Source organism: Eptatretus burgeri, chromosome 5, assembly GCF_056783735.1.
Source record: "Eptatretus burgeri isolate ZD-2024b chromosome 5, Ebu_testis_v1, whole genome shotgun sequence".
NCBI classification, from domain to species: Eukaryota; Metazoa; Chordata; class Myxini; order Myxiniformes; family Myxinidae; genus Eptatretus; species Eptatretus burgeri.
In genome coordinates, this window is record NC_140965.1 from 20,755,389 (window position 1) to 20,768,193 (window position 12,805).

The 12,805-nt window shown below is 45.5% G+C and overlaps 1 protein-coding gene and 2 non-coding genes across 3 annotated transcripts in view; all 3 read left to right on the forward strand.

Moving 5' to 3' along the window:
• Nucleotides 1–12,805, forward strand: part of LOC147025997 (uncharacterized) — a 175,543-nt gene that overhangs the window by 110,456 nt on the left and 52,282 nt on the right. The gene's annotated exons all lie outside the window — the stretch shown is intronic.
• On the forward strand, nt 458–539 carry TRNAL-AAG (transfer RNA leucine (anticodon AAG)). Its single transcript has one exon. It is a non-coding gene; the product is annotated as a tRNA-Leu (tRNA).
• Nucleotides 3,993–4,074, forward strand: TRNAL-AAG (transfer RNA leucine (anticodon AAG)). Its single transcript has one exon. It is a non-coding gene; the product is annotated as a tRNA-Leu (tRNA).

The following is a 12,805-nucleotide window of genomic DNA, read 5'->3' on the forward strand; positions in this document are numbered from 1 at the left end:
TGACCGATCAATGCAAAACTTGAAATTTGGGATCAACCACGAAAGGGTGTGTCTCGAACCCAACCCATTCTGTACCCACCTGACACAGTTGCACCAAGCTGCTCCTGGACTCTGTGCCCATGTGTCAAGTCAAGGTTGAGAGTTTGCTCTGAAACCTCGCCCCAGACGGCATCAGCCCTTGTTTCCGAAAAACCTGCTCTGCTGCTTCAATGAACCCTCTCTGTTCTATTCACCCTCTCATTTGCACAAGGTCATCTGCCATCTGCCTGGAAGTCAGCAAATATGACCCCTCTGCATAAAAAGGTGCAAAAACAGATCCCTGAAACGACAGACCAGTCAGGTTTCTCCCAATCATCAGCAGTCATGGAATCCATCATGCTTCCGACATCAAATCTTTCCTCTTCTCCAATGGCTTGATTTCCAATCACCAAGTTTGATTCGAGCGACACAGAGAACTGTCAGGATGGCCGAGCGGTCGAAAGCGCTGCGTTAAGGTCGCAGTCTGTCTGGAGGCGTGGGTTCGAATCCCACTCCTGACATCCAACTTGTTTTTTTCTTTGACAAGTCTTGAGGTGGTTTCAACAAGCTGCAACAACAACTTCCATGCGTTGTCAAAGTCGGTGTTGATTTCTGTCTCCACTCCCAGAGACACTGTGAAAGTTTCTTCTTCCTCAAAATTTTTGTGCATCAATTGCATCCCATCCTTTCATTTGTGAGTAAATTTGTTTTCGATGATGCAAGTTTCGTTGTGGACCTGGGACACGCACACACACACACACACACACACACACACACACACACACACACACACACACACACACACACACACACACACACACACACACACACACACACACACACACACACACACACACACACACACACACACACACACACACACACACACACACACACGGATGCACTGACGAGCAGAAGCGACACAAAACAAGACTGATGGACGTGACTGACACTGAGTTTGGGAGAAGTGTCGTCACTTTTCAGGGCACTCTGGGTCCCAGTGACGACACAACAATGGCACCGGCTTTCTCACAATACTCAGTGTGGCATTTCCCAAGGAGGAATGTCTTCTTTCTATGGATGCCAACCTGTAGTTTTTGATTCAGGCTCGATCCTTTTTAAACGCTGAACTTCAAGCAATGAAGCAGCACAAACCATTTCAAAAGCCTTTGTGATGACTCGGAGGGGTTTGAACCCCGACCTCACAAAATTGGCTCACAATAAAGGGATGTTGCAGGAATGATTGCAAAAATGTTTTGGAAAAAGAAAAATCCTTTACAAAGCAAGGAAGATATTTCACACATTGTTGAAACCACATCAAAACAGTTTTTCTCACACAAACAAACCTCAAGAAATCCACATCAGAAGTGGGATTTGAACCCACAACTCCAAAAATAATACAACCATAACACAACACCTTGGGCGACTCAGCCATCCCAACTGGTCTCACTGATGTGTTCAGTACTCACACCAGGAGGAGGGGAGTGGAACCATCCTCTGTGCAGAGCGTTGTTGCTGCTGAAGCAGTCTCCTTGGCGATTGGTCACAATCCTGAATGGGTCGGCACACCGACACAGTATACCAGCATACTACTCCGACTCAGCGGACGCATCCGAGATCGTGTTCACAATGTGAATGTGACCACGATTTTGGATCACAGGAAAAACCTTAATCATATTATCTCAAACTGATGACCGATCAATGCAAAACTTGAAATTTGGGATCAACCACGAAAGGGTGTGTCTCAAACCCAACCAATTCTGTACCCACCTGACACAGTTGCACCGAGCTGCTCCTGGACTCCATGCCCATGTGTCAAGACAAGGTTGAGAGTTTGCTCTCAAACCTCGTCCCAGACGGCTTCAGCCCACGTGTCCGAAAAACCTGCTCTGCTGCTCTTCTTCACCCTCTGTTCCATTCACCCTCTCGTTTGCACAAGGTCATCTGCCATCTGCACGGAAGTCAGCGAACATGACCACTCTGCAGATAAAGGTGCAAAAACAGATCCCTGAAACTGCAGACCAATCAGCTTGCTTCCAATCGTGAGCAAGGTCATGGAATCCATCATTGCTTCCGACATCAAAGACTTCCTCTTCTCCAATGGATTGATTTGCAATCACCAAGTTGGATTCAAGAAGTAAAGTGACCAGTCAGGATGGCCGAGTGGTCTAAAGTGCTCCGTTCAGGTTGCAGTCTCTCTGGAGGCGTGGGTTCGAATCCCACTCCTGACATGGATTTTTATTTTTCGGTGACAAGTTTTGATGTGGTTTCATCAAAGTGCAACAGCATCTTGCATTCTTTGTAAAAGTCGGAGGTGATTTATCTTTACTTTCAGAGAGACACTGGAAAAGTTTCTTCTTCCTTCAAAATTTTTGCAATCAATTGCATCCCATCCTTTCATTTGTGAGCCAATTTGTTTTCCATTATCCAACCCTCGTTGTGGCCCTGGTACACACACACACGCACACACGCACACACACACACACACACACACACACACACACACACACACACACACACACACACACACACACACACACACACGTGGATGCACAGACGAGCAGAAGCGACACAAGACAAGACTGTTGGACGAGACTGTCCCTGAGTTTGCGAGAAGTGTCGTCACTTCTCAGGGCACTCTGGGTTCCAGCGGACGACACAACAATTGCACCAGCTTTCTCACCACACTCAGTGGAGCATTTCCCAAGGAGGAATGTCTTCTTTACCATGGATGCCAACCGATGGTTGTTTATCCAGGCTCTGTCCTTTTTGAATGCTGAACTTCAAGCAGGAAACCAGCACATCCCATTTCAGAAGCCTTTGCAATGACTCAGAGGTGTTTGAACCAACGACCTCCCAAAATTGGCTCACAATGAAAGGATTGCATTTGAATGATTTCTGAGAATTTTGGAAGATGAATGCTTCAAAAATCGTGTTCGATATTTCACACCTTGTTGAAACCACATCAAAACAGTCTTCTCACCTGAAAAAAACACAACAAGAAATTCACATCAGAATTGGGATTTGAACCCACATCTCCAGAAAGGACACAACCTGAACAAAGCAACTTGGACTGCTCAGCCAAACTGACTGGTTTTATTGAGTTTTTTCAGGATTCACACAAGAAAGGAAAACATCATCAAGTGACGTTGCAGCACACACCCTTTTGAAAGTCTGGTGTGACTCAGACAGGATTTGAACCACCGACCACCCAGATTCCATATTTTTTTTGCCCACCTGAAACAGTTCAGGTGAGTTTGTGGTATGGTGTGTCGTCCTTCCATCCGGAAACACTCACAACAACTTCGCTGACACTTCTGATGAGATTGTGACTCAACTTGGCTGAAATGATCTTTTGTGTGGTGGAACTCAGCTTTGTTCATGGCATCCCACCCACTTCCACCAATAATGAGGTCATCATCAGGTTTGAAGGTCCCAAAAGTTCTTGAATTTTGACCTTGCTTTGGCACCATTTTTGATTTCAGGAAAAACATGAATCATATTACCTCAAACTGCTTATCCGATCAATGCAAAACTTTGAATTTGGGATCAATTACCAAAGGGTGTGTCCCAAACCCATCGCTTTCTGTTCCCACCTGGCACCATTGCACGGAGCTGCTCCTGGACTCTGTGCCCTTGTGTCAAGACAAGGTGGAGAATTTGCTCTTCAACCTCGCCCCAGACGGCATCAGCCCATGTTTCCGAAAAACCTGCTCTGATGCTTCAATGAACCCTCTCTGTTCTATTCACCCTCTCATTTGCACAAGGTCATCTGCCATCTGGCTGGAAGTCAGCAAATATGACCACTCTGCATAAAAAGGTGCAAAAACAGATCCCTGAAACGACAGACGAGTCAGGTTTCCCCCAATCATCAGCAGTCATGGAATCCATCATGCTTCCGACATCAAATCCTTCCTCTTCTCCAATGGCTTGATTTCCAATCACCAAGTTTGATTCGAGCAACACAGAGAACAGTCAGGATGGCCGAGCGGTCTAAGGCGCTGCGTTAAGGTTGCAGTCTCTTTGGAGGTGTGGGTTTGAATCCCACTCCTGACATAAAACTTGTTTTTTTCTTTGACAAGTCTTGAGGTGGTTTCAACAAGCTGCAACAACAACTTCCATGCGTTGTCAAAGTCGGTGTTGATTTCTGTCTCCACTTCCAGAGACACTGTGAAAGTTTCTTCGTCCTCCAAATTTTTGTGCATCAATTGCATCCCATCCTTTCATTTGTGAGTAAATTTGTTTTCCATGATGCAAGTTTCGTTGTGGACCTGGTACACACACACACACGCACGCACGCACGCACGCACGCACGCACGCACGCACACACACACACACACACGGATGCACTGACGAGCAGAAGCTACACAAAACAAGACTGATGGACGTGACTGACACTGAGTTTGGGAGAAGTGTCGTCACTTTTCAGGGCACTCTGGGTCCCAGCGACGACACAACAATGGCACCGGCTTTCTCACAATACTCAGTGTGGCATTTCCCAAGGAGGAATGTCTTCTTTCCATGGATGCCAACCTGTAGTTTTTGATTCAGGCTCGATCCTTTTTAAACGCTGAACTTCAAGCAAGGAAGCAGCACAAACCATTTCAAAAGCCTTTGTGATGACTCGGAGGGGTTTGAACCCCGACCTCGCAAACTTGGCTCACAATGAAGGGATGTTGCAGGAATGATTGCAAAAATGTTTTGGAAAAAGAAAAAACCTTTACAAAGCAAGGAAGATATTTCACACATTGTTGAAACCACATCAAAACAGTTTTTCTGATACAAACAAACCTCAAGAAATCCACATCAGAAGTGGGACTTGAACCCACTACTCCAAAAAGAATACAACCAGAACACAGCACCATGGGTTGTTCAGCCATCCTGACTGGTCTCACTGATGTGTTCAGTACTCACATGAGGAGGAGGGGATTGGAACCATCCTCTGTGCAGAGCGTTGATGCTGCTGAAGCAGTCTCCTTGGCTATTGGTCACAATCCTGAATGGGTCGGCACACCGACACAGTATACCAGCATACTACTCCGACTCAGCGGACGCATCCGAGATCGTGTTCACAACGTCGCGCCATCAGTTTATGTCCATCATCAGTTTCTGCATGTCCGTCATGTCATGCTGGATATCCCTTGCTGCGCAGTCGATGTCTTTCCGTGGCCTTCTTCTGTTTGTTGGACAAGGCAATCTCAAGCAGATCATGTCAGATATTATTTGGTCTTTGTCGTGGAAAGAGTGACCAGCAAAACGTGTTCTGCGACAAGCTACAGTGGAAGAAATGGGTGATATGTCTCCGTCTGTCTCTGCTTTTGTTCTTTGTTCCCGCCAGCTGATGTTCTGAACTCTCATAAGAAGCCGACTATTTGTACCATTGAGCTGGTCCTGCACGGCCTTCTTCATCGTTCATGTCTCTGATCCACGCAAGAGTGTGTTCTCAACGCAAGCTCTAAAGAATGCAAGTTTCGTAGATCTTGAAATGTGAGACGACCAGATGTTCTTCTGGGATGCCAGAGTTCAAAATAATTTGAAGCATGACCTTCTGTTGACATTGTCAAAGGCCTTTGAGAAATCCACAAATACGAAGCTTGCTTTCTTCTTGCAGATCTTTAGTTCTTCTATGATCCTCTTTAAAGCAAGAATCTGTGGTGCTGCAGATCTGCCTTTCCAGAAACCATTCTCGTTGCGTCAGAGAATGGGATTGAGCTGAGGGATAATCCAATGAAGCAGCATAGAATTGTAGATTTTTGAGGCGAGAGGTGACAATGTTATACCTCTGTAATAAGATGGAAGAGAGAGGTTGCCTTTTTTAGGCAGAGGAATGATGGCAAATTTGGAGAAGGTCGCTGGTTTTTTGCCTCCATAGCTTTCGTTGTAAAAGTCTGGCAGCTCTTGATGAAAAAGTGGGCTCTTCCAGACGACAGCTGGAATGTTGGTGAGGCCAGGAGTCTTGAATTGTTTGAGCTTTCTCAGGAATTTCTGGAGGTCCTCCACAAAGAACGGACCGGTGTTGATGGAAACAATGTCAACAACTCTGTGATTGAGGAGTGGATCGTCAGGACTGGTGTTCTGCTCAGGATAACCTTGCAGATTGCTAAAATGTTTAAACCAGCAGTACAGATGTTCTGCTGTGGTGTTACCTTTGATACTGATAACTGGGGAAGCCTTCTTGTTGGTAATCTCTCTCAGGACCTGCCAAGCTGCTGCATGCTTATTTTCTTGGTGAAAACGGTCAAGCTCGTCGATGTTGAACTTCACATACCAGCATGCTGGCACTCATTTTGCCGACCTCGGAAGGATGACGGGCTAAGTTAAGCCCACCTGGTATGAATTCAACAGCTCAGCAGGAATCAAACTCAGGAACTGAGGATCCAAAGTCCACTACCCTCACCATGAAGACAACACCAGGCAAACTCACGCGAGAAATGAAAATATTGTCAAGCAAGGCAGCAGCACATACCCTTTTGAAAGTCTGGTGTGACTCGGAAAGGATTTGATCCACCGACCTCCCAGACTCCATTTTCATTCGCTCACCTGGAACACAGTTCAGGTGAGCTTGTGGGATGGTGTGTCATCCTTCCGTCCGTGAACACTTTCAAAGACTTCTCTGAAACTGCTGACGTAAATTGTGACTGAACTTGGCTAAAATGATTTTTGGTGTGGTGAAACTCAGCTTTGTTTATGGCATCCCACCCCCATCCACCAACAAAGAGGTCATCATCAGGTGTGAAGGTCCCCAAAAGTTCTTGAATTTTGACCTTGCTTGGCCACGATTTTGGATCACAGGAAAAACTTGCTTCATATTATCTCAAACTGATGACCGATCGATGCAAAACTTTAAATTTGGGATCAACCACGAAAGGGTGTGTCCCAAACCCAACCCATTCTGTACCCACCTGACACAGTTGCACCGAGCAGCTCCTCGACTCTGTGTCCATGTGTCAAGACAAGGTTGAGAGTTTGCTCTCAAACCTCGTCCCAGACGGCTTCAGCTCACGTGTCCGAAAAACCTGCTCTGCTGCTCTTCCTCACCCTCTGTTCCATTCACCCTCTCGTTTGCACAAGGTCATCTGCCATTTGCACGGAAGTCACACAACTTCCGGTCACACACACAAGGTCACACAACAATGGCACCGGCTTTCTCACCAGACTCAGTGTGGCATTTCCCAAGGAGGAATGTCTTCTTTTCCATGGATGCCAACCTGTGGTTTTTGATTCACGCTCGATCCTTTTTCAATGCTGAACTTCAAGCAAGGAAGCAGTACAAACCATTTCAAAAGCCTTTGTGTTGACTCGGAGGGGTTTGAACCCCGACCTCACAAAATTGGCTCACAATGAAGGGATGTTGCAGGAATGATTGCAAAAATGTTTTGGAAAAAGAAAAACACCTTTACAAAGCAAGGAAGATATTTCACACATTGTTGAAACCACATCAAAACAGTTTTTCTCACACAAAAAAACCTCAAGAAATCCATGTCAGAAGTGGGATTTGAACGCACAACTCCAAAGGAATACAACCATAACACAGCACCTTGGGCTGCTCAGCCATCCTGACTGGTCTCATTGATGTGTTCAGTACTCACACGAGGATTAGGGGATTGGAACCATCCTCTGTGCACAGCGTTGGTGCTGCTGAAGCAGTCTCCTTGGCTATTGGTCACAATCCTGAATGGGTCGCCACACCGACACAGTATACCAGCATACTACTACGACTCAAAGGATGCATCCCAGATCGTGGTCACAATGCCACGCCATGACTTTTTGTCCATCATCAGTTTCTTCATGTCCGTCATGTCCTGCTGGATATCCCTTGCTGCGCAGTCGATGTCGTTCCGTGGCCTTCTTCTGCTTGTTGGACAAGGCAATCTCAAGCAGATCATGTCAGATATTATTTGGTCTTTGGCGCGTAAAGAGTGACCAGCAAAACGTGTTCTGCGACGAGCTGCAGTGGAAGAAATGGGTGGCATGTCTCCGTATGTCTCTGCTTTTGTTCTGTGTTCCCGCCAGCTGATGTTCTGAATTCTCATAAGAAGCCGAGTATTTGTGCCATCGAGCCGGTCCTGCACGGCCTTCTTCATGGTCCATGTCTCTGATCCACGCAAGAGTGTGTTCTCAACGCAAGCTCTAAAGAATGCAAGTTTGATCGATCTTGTAATGTTAAGACTTCCAGATGTGCTGCAGCCTGTGAAATGCACTCAAGGATTGACCTTTGCGTGATATGAAGTCCTTCTTGGAGTTAGCTGCATAAGACCCGAAGTACATATAGTCTTTGACTTAATTTAGTTGTTGAGCCATCCTTGGAGAAGATTGGTAGATGATTAGCACCCTCACTTATTGTGATGTATTCTGTTTTCTTGGCATTGAGAAACAAACCGACCTTAGCTGAAGCATCCTCAACAGAAATTAGAAGGTCTCGAGCATCCTTGAAAAGTGTCGCTGTTCATCTGTTGAGTCAATGTCTGTAAGATGCTTATCTCTGTCATGATTTGATCTTTTTGGCTTGCTGTCAATTCCTTTCTCTTTCATGGTCTCTAATGACTGCCAGAGAATGGAATCCACAACTCTAACAAAAACATAAGGAGCAAGGGTGTCCCCTTGGAGGATGCCTGCAGTTGTGAGAAACTCCATGGTTTTGCCATCCATATTTTGAACAGCGCTCGAGGAGTTGTTGTACCTTTTGGCAATTGCTTACACTGTTTCTTCTGGGATGCCAGAGTTCAAAATAATTTGAAGCATGACCTTCTGGTGACGTTCGCAAATAATTTTGAGAAATCCACAAATCTTCCAGACGACAGCTGGAATGTTGGTGAGGCCAGGAGTGTTGGATTGTTTGAGCTTTCTCAGGCATTTCTGGAGGTCCTCCACAAAGAATGGACTGGTGTTGATGGAAACAATGTCAACAACTCTGTGATTGAGGAGTGGATCGTCAGGACTGGTGTTCTGCTCAGGATTACCTTGTAGATTGCTAAAATGTTTAAACCAGCAGTACAGATGTTCCTCTGTGGTGTTACCTTTAATACTGATAGCTGGAGAAGCCTTCTTGTTGGTGATCTCTCTCAGGACCTGCCAAGCTGCTGCATGCTTATTTTCTTGGTGAAAACGGTCAAGCTCGTCGATGGTGGACTTCACATACCAGCATGCTGGCACTCATTTTGCCGACCTCGGAAGGATGACGTGCCAAGTTAAGTCCACCTGGTATGAATTCAACAGCTCAGCAGGAATCAAACTCAGGACCTGAGGATCCAAAGCCCACCACCCTTGTGAGAAACTCCATGGTTTTGCCATCCATATTTTGAACAGCGCTCGAGGAGTTGTTGTACCTTTTGGCAATTGCTTACACTGTTTCTTCTGGGATGTTTCATGTTTCATGAAGACACCAAACAAACTCACGCAAGAAATGAAAATATTATCAAGCAAGACAGCAGCACATACCCTTTTGAAAGTCTGGTGTGACTCGGATAGGATTTCATCCACCGACGTCCCAGACTCCATTTTCATTCGCTCACCTGGAACACAGTTCAAGTGAGCTTGTGGGATGGTGTGTCATCCTTCTGTCCGTGAACACTTTCAAAGACCTCTCTGAAACTGCTGACGAGATTGTGACTGAACTTGGCTGAAATGATTTTTGGTGTGGTGGAACTCAGCTTTGTTTATGGCATCCCACCCCCATCCAGCAACAAAGAGGTCATCATCAGGTGTGAAGCTCCCAAAAGTTCTTGAATTTTGACCTTGCTTGGCCACGATTTTGGATCACAGGAAAAACTTTTATCATATTATCTCAAACTGATGAACCGATCAATGCAAAACTTTAAATTTGGGATCAACGACGAAAGGGTGTGTCCCAAACCCATCCCATTCTGTACCTATATTTGACCATTCTTCTGAACAAAATTGTTCAATCTCAGTCAAGTTGCATGCGAAGCATTGATGGACTGCAATGTTCAAGTTATGCCACAGTTTTTGAATTGGTTTTAGGTGAGGGCTCTGCCTGGGCCACTCAAGAACATTTATTCTTTTGTTCCTCAGCCACTCCCGTGCAGCTTTGACTGTGTGCTTCGGGTCATTGTCATGCTGCAAGGTGAACTTCCCTCCCAATTTCAGCTTTCTTGCAGAGGGCTGCAGGTTGTCCACAGGAATTTTTCTGTATTTTGCTCCATGTGTTCTACCTTCTATCCTGACAAGTGCCCCAGTCCCTGCTGATGAGAAACATCCCCATAACGTGATGCTGCAACCGCCGTGATTCACAGTCGGGATGGTGTTCTTTGTGTGATATGCTGTGTTGGGTTTGTGGCAAACGTGACATTTTGCAATTTTTGGAAAAAGCTCCATCTTGGTTTACTCAGACCACAAAACGTTTCGCCACAAGGCTTCAGAATCTCCATGGTTTTTTGCATTCCTGAAATGGGACTCTCGCTGGGCTTTTTTGAGTGATGGCTTCCTTCTTGCTACCTGACAGTACAGGCCAGACTTGTGGAGTGCTTGGCATATTATTGTCACATACATACAGTGACCAGTCTTTGCCATAATGGCATGAAGCTCCTTCAAAGTTTCTATTGGCCTCTTTGTGACCTCACTGAGCAGTCTCCTCCTTGCTTGGTCATCCAGTTTGGAGGGATGGCAGGGTCTTGGTGGTACCGTGCACATTCCATTTCTTTATGATTGTCTTGACTGTGCTCCAAGGGATATTCAAAGCCTTTGTTACATTTTTGCACCCATCCCATGATCTGTCTTTCCACAACATTATCTTGGAAGTCTTTTGAAAGTTCCTTGGATGCTCATGGTTGAGTGTTTCTTGTGAAATGCACTACCCAGCAGAGGAAACCCACAGTAACAGCTGATTTTATTCTGAAATAATCAGAATCACAACAATTTAACACAGGTGGTGGCCAATTAACTTGTGTGATTTTTGAAGGTGATGTGTTGCACCTGAGCTAATTCACAATTGCTCTTTTCAGTGGGGTTGATACTTGTACAACCAAGACAGTCGAGTTTTGCATTTTTAATTAATTTTCTGAAATTTGCAGAATGTGTTTTTCACTTGGAAGTTGTGGGTTATGATGTGTAAGGAAAGGTGGAAAAAGTCTGATTTTAGGCAAATTAATTCCAGGCCATAAGGCAACAAATATAGTGAAAATTTTGAAAGATGTTGTGGACTTTCTATAGGCACTGTGTAGTCAGGTCAGGAATCGAACTCAGACTCGTCAGCTCACATTTAAGTGTGTTTCAACTTGCCATTACATTCTCCAACAGCTCCAGGTGTTAATGTTGTTTCAAATCATGATCTCAGCCATATTATTTGTGGAATTCCTTGCTTCCTCCTTCCCTTCATCTTGATCGCCACAAGCCCGCACTGCCAAGTTGTGTAATCAGGATCTTTATGAGAAGAAGAAAGGATGTTTATCATAAAATGTGAAAGTCAAACCACGCAGCTATATTGGATGAGTCATGATCCAGATGTTCACCAAGTCGAAAGACCACCCCCCACCCTCCCTCCCACTTCCACCTTAACCCCTTTCTGTGTGGAACCTCAACACTTAACCCTGAGAGCTTCAATTTTTGCATCCATTAAAAAAATGGAACTTGCTGTGACATGCAAATGCCTTCATGTCCGTATTTCAGGAAAAGAGGCGGCCGGAGTGAAGGACACAGACACCGTGGAATGACGTCATTCCACGGTGTCTGTGTCCTTCACTCAGGCCGGCTCCTTTCCTGAAATACGGACGTGAAGGCGTTTGTTCAGTATATAACAAACTGGCGACGAGGAGATCGGACCTGGGAAGGCATATTCAAGACATGGCGGTGTTCAGGAATATTGGGCCTTTCAACTAAACAATGGAGTTGTTCGACTACTACACGGACAGAGGCGACGCATTTTTGGTGGCAAGCCGGATTGATGAAGAGCTGCAGGCAAGTTTATTTTTGGCTGTTGTGGGAGCAGACACATTCAAGTTAGTGACGAACTTCTGTCACCCAGACATGCCAAAGTCAAAAACTTATTCTCAGCTGAAGTCGTCAACAGAGCATGATATGCCGAGCCCGATTGTGATGGCGGAGCGCCATAAATTTTGGACCTCTTCCCAGGGAGAGAATGAGACTGTGGCCGACTACATTGTGTGATTGAAGAAGGTCGCATCAACGTGCTCATTCGGGGCCTTTCTGAATGAAGCCCTCTGCAGCAAGCTGGTTTTGGGGTTCCACGCGAAAATGTCTTGGACTTCGATAAATTTATTGTCCGAGACGGATTTAACATTCAAAGAGGCCAGGGTGAAATGTCTGTAAGATGAGTTGGCCAGTAAAGCAAACCGAGAACACGTGGGTCAGACGTCATCAGATGTGAACAGTGACGGTGCAGTCGAGGAAAACCGAATCCAGCAGGGGAAGAGAAGCTTCATAATAGAAAAGAACGTACAGACTTTCAAGGGAATGTTCAAGAAATCAGATAATTCGTTGTCATGACAACACAGGGTACCAAAAGTACTCCTGAATGAGAGGAACACACCACACACAATAACTGGGATAACACTCGCAGAACCGTTCCCAAAACGCACTCCAAAAACTCGACTTTGGTTCGTGATACCGTGTCCACAACGAAAAGTCAAAAAGAAGCAGATAACTTCAAAATTTCAACATGACGGATTCCACCCGAGCGTTCGTCAATATGACATGTATCAGCCGGTACGTGTTTTAAGTTTTTGGGGAGGAAAAGAGAAGTGGATACCTGGTGCAATCGTCCCCATTATTGGTCCTAATACGGACATAGTCAGGATACCGGGAAACAGCT